This window comes from Orcinus orca, chromosome 15 (genome assembly GCF_937001465.1).
Source record: "Orcinus orca chromosome 15, mOrcOrc1.1, whole genome shotgun sequence".
In the NCBI taxonomy this organism is placed as follows: Eukaryota; Metazoa; Chordata; class Mammalia; order Artiodactyla; family Delphinidae; genus Orcinus; species Orcinus orca.
In genome coordinates, this window is record NC_064573.1 from 43,416,101 (window position 1) to 43,427,687 (window position 11,587).

At 37.8% G+C, this 11,587-nt stretch overlaps 1 long non-coding RNA gene across 2 annotated transcripts; it reads right to left on the reverse strand.

Moving 5' to 3' along the window:
- Positions 1 to 479: 479 nt before the first annotated feature.
- On the reverse strand, positions 480 to 11,124 carry LOC117202819 (uncharacterized). Of its 2 annotated transcripts, XR_004485294.2 has the most exons (3): positions 7,968 to 8,409; positions 5,822 to 5,874; positions 480 to 4,901 (listed from the first exon to the last, which is right to left on the reverse strand). It is a non-coding gene; the product is annotated as an uncharacterized LOC117202819 (long non-coding RNA). The 2 variants fall into 2 exon arrangements; XR_007471804.1 differs by lacking the exon at positions 5,822 to 5,874 and having other exon boundaries at positions 7,968 to 11,124.
- Between the last annotated feature and the right edge of the window lie 463 nt (positions 11,125 to 11,587).

The window sequence follows — 11,587 nt, forward strand, 5'->3', positions numbered from 1 at the left end:
AGAGGCCCGTGCACCGCAACGAAGAGTAGCCCCCTCTCGCGGCAGCTGGAGAAAGCCTGCGTGCAGCAACGAAGACCCAACACAAAAATAAAATAAATTTAAAAAAAAAAAAAAAAAAAACCATAAGGTGGTAAGCAGACAGTTGCTACATCCATTCATAAGTGTTAACTTAAATAGGTTGGAAACAGTCTATAATTGTGTGTGTTTATAAGTATAAAACATCTAAACACAGTCGAATAAAATGAATACTCAGCACAGCTCAATGTGCATTCTCTTTCCCAGAGAAAGTAAAGCATGTGAAATAAGTAAAACAAGTGTGAGTTACTTTAGTTGAACATTAAGTTGCGTGTAAGGGACCAGCCCCTGATAAGAGAAGAATGTGGATCTGTTTTCAGAGTGAGAACTGTTAAGGAGGTACAGTTTGCTTTGTAAATAGCAAATGAGACAGAAAAACAGCTGAGTGCTCAAACACCATTCGCTTCAAACAATCTTCTATTTCTACTTTATTCATATACAAATTTCCAAAAGTACTAGTTTAAGAATTATTAAATCGGAAAATATATTCAATCTTTTAAAATGTGAAATAAAAGGTTTAAACATTCTTGTAAAAACATCTGTTAGATACATAGATATAAATTTGAGTTAAGAAGAAATCACACTCTTCTTTCCCCAATAGACACACGGTGCCATAAGTGAGCTAATCTGCCATCCTCCCAGCCCTGGGCATGTACAGCCGTCCCTTCTACTGCTCATTCAGAATTGTTGCAAGGACTCATATTGAAACTTGAGACTTGAGAATCTCTAAAATCCTAGGAAATCCAAGATGCCTGGAAATTCCCCTTCTTGTCTGGGAAATCTCTTAAGAGTTATGGGTTCACTTGGGGCTTTCCTATTCCTCAGGCTCTGCAGAATCCATTGAACAGGGGGCTGGGGGCGGTGGCGGGGGAGGTGGAAGTCTAATTGAGCACGAATCTTTAGAACCCTTGGTATGGGAAGAAGATATGGTCATGCTGTGACTTGTCAAGAATTTGGAGCTTCTGGGTTTAGAAAATATGCTTAAAACATGCCTGAGTGCCAAGGAAAGAAGTATTTGGAGACTCCTTATTTTGTTTTAAAAACTACCCTCTAATTATGGGGGTGAAGTTCAGAGGACTCAGTAAACTTGTTTAGGCTACTGAATAACCAGACCAGGGCAAAGATTTAAATCTAGGTGGTCCCTACTCATTAAAAAAAAAAATCACCAATATTCTTTAACATGTCAAATAAAATGACAAAGTGTTCATGAGAAATATTAGCAATCTCATGCCCAATCCCTACCCATTCCTGACCTGCCTACCAAAAGCAACCCATTTGCAGTTCTGCTGCTTCTAGGATTTCTTTCCAATTTTAAATGTACTCTTCAGTTAAAAAATTGAGACCTAATCCATTAAATTCCTTTTATGGAAGATGACATGATCATTTAGCTCTCTTTAAAACCAACAAATGGAAAAAAAAAAACCCAACAACAACCCTGTTTCAATACATTCTTCTCTCAACGCAACCTCCCAATGCAGCTATCCCATAATTTGGGGTAAGAAGAAATTTCAGTGCTTCCATTATTCTGACTATGTTTGTATTGTTCACAGCTAAACCACATAGCATACTATGGTCACGTTTCCTTTTTCGTGTGCAATTTTCCATTTCCCTTGGAGTTTGTTAGCAATTGTCTCACTGCTTCGATTTCTATGTACTTTTCATTAAGTTAATTCCCAGTATTTTCACAGAACTCTGAAAACTTCGATAATCATTCACTCAGGTTTTTTTCTTTATTTGTTCATTTGTTTGACTTTGTCTTTTTAGTTTCCCTCCTGGGGTATTCTCTCTCAGCTCCAGTTTGATCTGGCTGTTCTTATCAGATTAGTTTTAGGACTCCACTTCCTTCTTACTCTTAGCATTTTCTGCTTCTTCTCCTTTGTTGGATCTCTTGTTCCCCAGGTCTCATGATTTCTACTTCTTGATTTATTCCTTGAAGAGAGCAGCTTCTGAGAAAAGGCGCATTGGAAATAATCATTTTGAGACTTGACATTATGAAAATGTCTTTATTTTACTCTCACACTTAATTGATTGTATGACTAGATATAGAATTCTAAGTTAGAACTTAATTTTCCTTAGAATTTCAAATATATTGCTCCATTATCTTCTGGCTTCCAGGATTGCTGTTCAAAATTTTATTTAGTGGGATTTTGGCAAAGAGAATACATATTTGATTTCAGTCAGCAATATTTAATCCTCTTTATTACACCACATTGTTCTCTCAAATATTTTCTAACTGTTTAAGCATGCCTGATTTTTTTTTTTAAGGGCAAGAGGTAAAACATTGATTTGTACTTTCAGTAAGGTGTAACATGAATAATAATTTTTAAAAAATGAAAACAAGTTTTGATAGAGAAGAGTTATAATACAGTTGAAAAAGAAAGTAAGTAGATCAAGAGAGTTTCAGAAAATATCAGAAGAACTTTGGTGTTACTGAATACTTTATAACCTTTCTAATTGAGTAGCTATTTATTTCTTTATGGCTCTTAAATTGAAGATGGAGGCCTAAAAATTGTTTGGGCAGTTCTATAGTTTTGTTCCTATGTTACTGGAACTCTCTACAACTCAAATTCTTTAAAGACTAATAATAGACATATATTACAGAAAGAGTTCCATTGTAAAATCCTTAATTACACTTTGTCTGTGAAATACCATTTTTAGCATTTTTAGCATTTTCAGCATTTAAACCATATCCTTTAAGTTTATTCTTGTACCTTATAACTGTTCATATATTCAACTGGCTTAAATCCAATAAGCATCAGATTGAAAGTAAAGAGATATAGCTTCTGGTAGACCTAGCAATCTCCATCTCTGTCTCAAACATATGAAGTTTATAAAATGTAGGCTTCTTATCTCTCACATTAGCCTTTTCTTTTTATAACTTCCACTTAATTTTGCACAATGATGAAATGAGATGAGATGAAATGAGATGAATAAAATTCTATTTATAAGAAATTCTTTGTGGAAAGGAATTGAATTGTGGGGAAAACATTTCGAGGGAGTTTCTAGTTAGATACTGCAGGTTAAATACACCCCAAATCAAACTCAAATGATTTAAACAACCTAATGGGATTAAAACAACTGTCAGTGTACAAGGATAAAATAGAGAGTAAGCAAACAATTTCAACTATGTTTTAGAATGAAAACATCAGATGAACAAGGGGTATTTGAATCAGCAGATCTTTGAGAGTTGAAACCAGAAGTAGATGAATTCATTCCTCAAAACCCCAAGGCCTCAAGGATTGGAGAAAGATGCAAATGGAGAGAAAGCAAGGGTAAGGGTCAATATTTCGAGTAGTTAATACTGCATCTTCGAAATCCTTCAGAGGTGATGGATAACCCTCCTTTACCCAAGAAGAAGATTAGCCTTTACTCTCTGGAGAGGTTCAACTAGAGAGACTTTGGACTTGCAGTCACCTCCATGCTGAAAATGGGGGTTAAGTAAACATCTACATTCTGAATGGTTACATCCTAACCCTTTTCCTTCATTAGCTCAGAGATGTTGACTGCCAGCAATATTTCTCCAAGGTAGGAAAATGGGAGAAGATTCTTCCCTGGAAAAAATTTACCAGCTCTATCTCCCCACCAAAGATTTAGAGTCATTGAGATTCGGGAGTACTTGAATTTAATTTCCTAGATGGATACTCTCTAACAATGTCTATAATTTGATAAATTCTATTCACACACACTGAACTTCTATTCAGCTTTTCATTGCCTTGTTCTTAAATATGAATGAATGGCATCAAACTTCTCAGCAACCTTGAGAGCTAGAAAACAGTGGAGATGTGCCCTTGAAATTCTTAGGGGAAATGACTACTAACTTGGAATCCTATTCCTGGCTAGACTGTTAGTTTAGTATAAGGGTAGAATAGAGAATTCTTCAGATATCCAACATCTCATTTTTTTGCTCTCATGTGTCCTTTCATAGTAAGCTAGTAGAGGATATTATTCATTACAATGAGAACTAATCTAAGAGAGAGGATGATGTGGGACCAGAAATCAGGAGATCCAACACAGGAGAGAAGAAAATGCTCAGGATGCTGGTGAAAGGAAGACCCAGTACGATAAGTGAGTGTCCAGCCTGGAGGGCAAACCATTCAGGTCAGAGGAGGACAGAGTACTCTAGTGGACTTGTCTCCAAGAAAAAATTATAGACTAGTGATACATTTGAATGATTTGCATTTGTCCTAGAGATTTCAGGCATGATAGGTACATACAAATCTCAGCAAACAAACAAACGAACAAGCAGAGAAAAGCATGAGGTATCAAGCTGCACAAACTTTAAGCTCAGTGTACAAAACATGTGTTAGTGTTGACTGTGTGTGGTGGACTTAATGGCGACTTGGTTTAAATTTGAACATAGTGAAGTTGGAAATTGTTCATATGACCTTCAAAACGTAGTCAAGCTTCAGAAGTAATGGTCCATTGTCCCTTCACTTAGATCTTATGTTTTGTATTCTCTCTGCCCAGGATGCTCTTCCACAGGAAAATTGGTTGACTCACTGTTTTAATCATGGAGGTCTTTTCTCAACATCACTTCTGTGATCAATCTAAAAATAGCACCTGCCATCACCTCCTCTACTTCATTTTCTTCATAGGACATATCAATTCCTAAAATTACAACATTTAAAAAAATTGTTTATTTTCTGTCTGTTCTCTGTTGTGTCCCAGCACTTAGAACATTGTCTGGCATGTGATAGGTGCTCAATAAAGGCTGTGGTATGAGTGAACCAGTGGATAGTCAGCTCCATGGTAGCAGAGAATGTCTTGTTCATCATCGTACCTTCCACTCCTCACCAAGTGTTTATAGATCTAGGCATTCCAGGAACCTGTGTTGAATGAATGAATGCGTGAATGAATGAAAGCAAAGGTGAGTGTTCTCTTAAAATTTTTAATTAAAATATTGTTTTGTAACCTTTGGAGGCTTCACACAATTAAAGAATAGTCATCTGTGCAGTAGAACTCAGAATGACTGATTAAATACCTTCTTTCCTCCTGAGATCCTCCCATGGGGGATCTCAGAATCTGAGCAGCAAGCTCTGACAGTGTGTGTGTGGTATGTTCACTCACTCCTGAGATAGTGAGCAAATCCAAATTAGCATGATTACTAACATGGTTAAAAAGTGATAAGTACACGCCAGGGTCAATGTCAGTTTGCAGTCCCTTTGGAGTTCTGTCCATGGCCAGTACTCTGCCTCTTCTCTCTCTTCTCTGTATTTGTAGATATTCATGGTTTATACAAAGTTGGCAAAGGGAGGAAATAATATTGTACATTATCTATAAATACTATAACTAGAATTCTACTGGTTTTTCTTAAGGCAATATGAACAAGAGTAAATACTTTAAGAAGTGGACCATCTCCTGAAAGAGTAACAAGCAAGTACAGACAAGCTGTGGGACTACAAACAGTTGTGAAATAGTGAACGTGAGGCCAGGGGTGGTGGCATTCTTACTTCTCTGTCTATAAATGTCTCATATTAAGTTAGTTTTCTATTTCTATTGGCTAAACATTTTTTCATTGACCTTCTTGATAAAAATGTTTATCTAATATTTTTTTCAGAAATCATAAAGAGAATCCAAATTCATTGAGATCTAAGAAAACACTGACTGAAAGAGTGCTCCATTGCTCATTTTGATGTTTTAAGAGCCGAGGGTGTGTTCTGCCTTTAATCCAGGGCCCTGCTTTCAATCAGCAGCGCTGGCAAAACAAGGAATGTAGTTGCCCCGTAGGCTGAAGGCAAGATCCTACCTGTTGTCTCTGGGAACCTTAACAATATAATCCAACTCTCTGATTCAAATAAGCTGTGGATGAGAGAGAATGAGCTCAGAAATAAAAAAAAATTCCAATCTGGGTTTATTTAAGAGTTTTACACACACACACACACACACACACACACACACACACACACATACACATATGTATATATGAAGAGAGAGAGAGAAAGATAATTTGAATATTCTAAACTAATCTAATTTAGATACATAGATCCTATTTACATCAAAATATTTACCATTCTGGATTACTAATAGTATTGACAAAGTTTTGGTACACATTAATAACAAGAGTGATTTAGACTTCTTGAGTGATATCTTTGTTTCGCTACTCGAGGCCACGCCTGGGCTCTGACTTTAGCCCAGGACACAGGGAGGGCAGGGAAGGCTGACTGCTCAGTGGGATAGCCAGGCTGGCTGAGCTGGAATAGCTCAGGTTATGTCATGCCAGCAGGTACCCATGTGTTTCCTGTGGACAATGTGTGGCCCATGTGGAGAGGGAGCTTGGCTGGAGCTCCTGGGAGAGGGAAGGACGCCAGCAATGTGTGCCTGGGTTGGAGGGGCCACCAGTGAAGTTGGGCCTTTGCCTGTGTCCTGAGCCAACACCCAGGCACCTGCAGGGAACCCCCGTATTGTTCTTGAAAGCACTTATAAGAGAAGAACTGCCAGGCCAAGAGAGTGAGTCCACCAAGCCAAGTCCGAATTCTCATCTCTCCTCCCTTCCTCTACTTCATCCCTGATGGGGGTTCAAACACCCGCTAGAGAATGAGGGATGGACGAAGGATATCAGAGCAGAAGCCAAAGCACCCCCTGTGCACAGAGGTGGCCAACTATAGAGGCCTCAGCTGGGAAAGGGGAGAGGACTTACCTTTGAGTGAATATTGAAGAATTGATTCTCCTATTTGTTTTATATATACTTTTTTCTGTGACGTTTTGATTTCTAAATTGGGAGTGGTTTTTTTTTTTTTGCGGTACGCAGGCCTCTCACTGTTGTGGCCTCTCCCGTTGCGGAACACATGTTCCGGATGCGCAGGCTCAGCGGCCATGGCTCAAGGGCCCAGCCGCTCCATGGCATGTGGGATCCTCCCGGACCGGGGCACGAACCCGTGTCCCCTGCATCGGCAGGCGGACTCTCAACCACTGTGCCACCAGAGAAGCCCGGGACTGTATTTTGTGATGATGTTGTGACTTAAGGATCTGTTCATCCAAGAATAAACAAAAGGCTCATGGGAACTGCCCCAATTTCATCTAGAGTTAGGGTAAGATTATAGCCAATGATTATATTTTAAAAGGTTGCTGGGAGACCAAAAATTAAAGTTGTATTTTTATTAAACCATAACCCAAACAAAAAAACTCTGTTACTTCATTTTCTGTATGTGGTTCTTGACTCATCTTAAGGCAATGACCCAAAATAATTAGTTTAACAAGAAATCATCCTTAAGAAAATTTATTCACTCTCCCACACTGGATAGTGTCATTTGAAATTTGTATTTCACGCATTTTCTAACTTTATAAGCAAAGCATATCAGAAAGTTTCACTAGATGTGACTGAGGGTAACATCTGTACTTATCTGAGAGTTGCCTAAAGCAGTCAGACTAGATGTGGACCAGTGAGATCTGAGGTTGCTCCTTGATAAAACAACTTCCCAATAAATGGATGAAAGAACTATATGCAACAACAGTTAACACAAGGAGGTGATTATCTGGACATAAACTGAAATTTATTCTTGAAGTAAAGCCGGATCGCACAAGATTATCTTTATCAAGGTAGTAAGAATAAAGAACAAGGAGTTTTCCTTGGATTTCTCTGTTGCTCATATCCCACATCTCGTATATCAGCAGGTCCATTTCTCAGACCCATCTACCTCTCCCCATCTCCACCACTATCACCCCGGTCCAACCTCTCATTGCTTAACCCCCAGACTACATGATGGCTTTCTGCTGCTCTTCTTACTTCTACTCGTAAATCCCTAGGATCTATTTTCATTACAGCAATTGAAGTGACCTTTCAAAAAATATATATAACTAGATCACACCTTCACACTACTTCAAACCTTCTAATAATAGCATAGAGAAGAAATATGTCCATTTGTAAATCCATACATGGCCTAACCACTGCTTACCTGTCTGACTTCATTTCATACCACTTTCCCTGTCATCCACTGCTCTCCAGCCGGTCTCACTGTTAACACAGCCAGACTAGCTGGCTTCCTCTAGGCATTCAGATCTCAGTTCAGATGCCACTTCCTCAAGGAGGCCTTATCTGCCCATTCAATCACGAGACACCAAGTTGCAATCGTAACACCGTAGTTTGATTCTCTGCAGAGTAGTCATTTCCATCTGATGTTATCCTCGTATATTTATTTACAGGTGTGGCAGACAGACTTCAAGGAAGCCCCCGTCATCCCCGTCTCCCAATATTTATGCCTTTGTATAATCTCCTCCCCTTGGGTATGGGCAGAACCTCTGACTTGCTTCCAACCAATAGAATACGGCAAAAGTGATGGGAGGTCACCTTTTATTGCAAAGGGGATGGAATGTCGTCCTTGGGTTTAGGGTACATTATAAAAGATTCCATTTCTTTAGCAGACTTGCTTGAGAGACTTTATTTTTTCTGGCTTTGAAGAAGCAAGCTGTTGTGTTTTGAGAGACCCCCCTGGAGAGAGCCATGTAGCAAGGAACTTCAGGCAGCTTCTAGCAGATCAATAACCCCTGAAGTTCCATACCTGCAGGAAGTAAATGCCGCCAACAACCACATGAGCGTGGAAAAGCCCTGAGCCAGGCCCAGTCTGTACCTTGATTGCAGTTGTGTGAGACCTTAATCAGAGAACTCAGTTAAGCCACGTTGGGACTTCTGATCCACAGAAATTATGAGATAATAAATGTGTGTTGTCTTGAGTCACTAAGTTAGTGGTAATTTGTTACACAGCAAGGGAAAATGAAGACACCAGTTTCTTGTCTCTCCCCAGCTAGACTGCAAACTCCAGCATTCAGAAGAGTGCCTGTCACATAGTATTCAAGAAATATTTGTTGAAGGAATGAATGAAAAGAATTGGATTATGAAACATTTTAAGTGACAACTGCATTCCCATGATAATTTGGTATATGAAAATTGAAAAAATGGGCCAATGTAGTAGGAAGGCACTAGGTGTCATAGTGGTCAAAGTATGGGCCTTGAAGTTGAGCAAACCTGGATTTCAACAGCAGCTCTGGTTATATTATGATTCCAAGCAAATAATTTTACCTCTGATCTTTTCCTTTCTCATCTCTTAAATGGTGATAATAATACCTACATCATATATGAAGTAGATATGATAAGGATTAAATAAGATACAGTATTTAAAGTCTCAAATATGACATATCATAGACACTCAAGAAAATTATTCTGAAATAATTTTTAAATTATTTCTCAAACCCAAATAGAAATTCTAAATATCATTTGACCCATGAAACCATCAACACTACTTTGATAAGAATTTTGGAGTTGAAGAGAAGGAGGTCATATCTGCTCTAAAGAGGAAGGATGGAGGACTACTTCTGGAGTATGAGGCTATAATTTAAAGAGCATAAACAGAGACCAAAGCACAATAAAGATTAGATTAAGATTTTAAACAACACAGGGACTTAAGTCTATCACAGGGACTCTAGTCTATCATTAAAATACTTCACATTTATTGAGAGCTTGCAATATGGCAGGCACTTTGCTCAGTGCTTTAAATGCATACGTTTACAACAACACTGGATTACAATGCTCATTTCACGGTGAAAAAGATGAAAATATACAAGATGTGAAGTATACTGTTTTTCTTCAAATCTATATTTCCTGCCCTTTCCTTGCTCTGCACGACAGAGAACTACAGTTCCCAGGCTTCCTGTCCTCTGACTTCTGCAAGAGGTGGCCAATGGGAGGTACTTGTGGAATGTGGGAGGGTGGGAGAAGGGGAGAAGTTAGTATATTTCTCCTCTTCTCTTTCTGCTTCCTGGGGCATCTCCAGAAACAGCTGCTTCTCCTCCTTGGTTCTATCTACCACCACATGGGCTTCTCTCCAAGGTCTCAGTTCTGCCTGGCATCGCTTCCATGGTTCTAGTTCCCACTAGGCTTCTAAATCCTTGGAAGCACCATGCCCTCCCCACAGTCTCTCCAGCCATCAGGGAGGGAGCTGCTTGCTATTGCTGCTAATCTCTAAATAGCCTTGTAGATTGACTTCTCAGCTCTGTCCAACTTCCTTCTTTAATTTCCTTTATTTGAGAGACTTAAAGTGGCTTCTGTTTCCTGGCTTTATCCTGATGGATTCACATTTCAAATATATAATTTAAACCTAAAATTCAAATAGTCTCCAAAGCTTGTGCTCTTAACAATTAATGTACAAGATTGTTATGAAAAGAAATCAACTCCTTCAAGGGCAGGAAAAATTAATATGATTTATGCAACTATCCACAATAAGACCATGGTATAATTATATAACACTTATTATATAAAATAATATCTGAGATATTATTTTATATAATCAGGAGTCAACAGGAATCAGTCAGGAATCAACACTATATTATTTAGCAAGTATTATATTCATTTACAAATATTAATGCTTAATTTTTCAACAATAATTAAACTTTTTATTTAGAACTACCATTTATATTCACAATGTAATGCATGTTATTCCATGTACAACATGAATTGGATTTTGTTGAATAAAAATTTAAATACTTGAAAAGGAATAATTCAGTGCTATAATTCTACAAATTCTAAGTATTACTCCTCCGTATATGATGTAAATATATTTTACAATTAGAACATCATATAATCAATTGACATAGTTGACTCTAATTTTTCTTTTTTTAAGGATGAGTTAAGGTTTGGTAAAAGAAGACAAGGAAAATAAACTTACTTTCTATGATTCAATGGGACTACTACAGTCAAATTGATAAGGATTTTTCAAGACAAGCTCTATTTATTTTATTGTCATACCTATTTATATTTGGACTCTCAAATCTACACTTGCATATACTTCTGTTCTTATCTCATTTCTGCCATATTTGGCTTCATGATTTCTTACTCAATCAGGAGTTTCTTCTTTCATCTTTTTGAATATCCTAATCATATTTATTTTAAAGTTATTTACAGATTGCTCTTACATTTTTATTTTATCCAGAATAGTTACATTTCTGATTGTTGATTTTGTTCATTGTCTTTCTTACTGCCACGTTTGCTTAAACATGTGTTTGTTTTGGAATTTTGATCTGTGAACTCACTAAAATGCTTATTTATTCTCTCCCTTTCCCTCTATTGACCCTTTATGGGTTTTTTGTTGTTGTTGTTGTTGTTGTTGTTTGCAGTTTTGAGATGACCTGGAGAGCTTCAGGCCAAATCAGGGCATATATTCATGGTTTATGGCTTTTGTGCTGTTCCTAGCAACATGCTGATCTAGTTACTAAGCTAGGAGATGTCTCAGCCCATTACTGACTGCAAAAGTGTGTCTGTTCTCCCAACTTCCCTAGTGACTTTATATAAGCCTTCATTCTAGGCAGTAATTTGAAATTTTTAAGCCTCATTTTAAAGGTGGTGGGTGTTCCTACTACAGCATCCAAACTTAGGCAGTTAACCAGACTCCAATATTCTACCTCATATGGGGCTTCTAGAAGCAAGAGTTACATATCTATAGTTTTAGTATTTATCTTCAAATTTTAACACACACACACACACACAAATCTTTTTTCTAAGAAAGTCTAGAATTATTTTGTACTT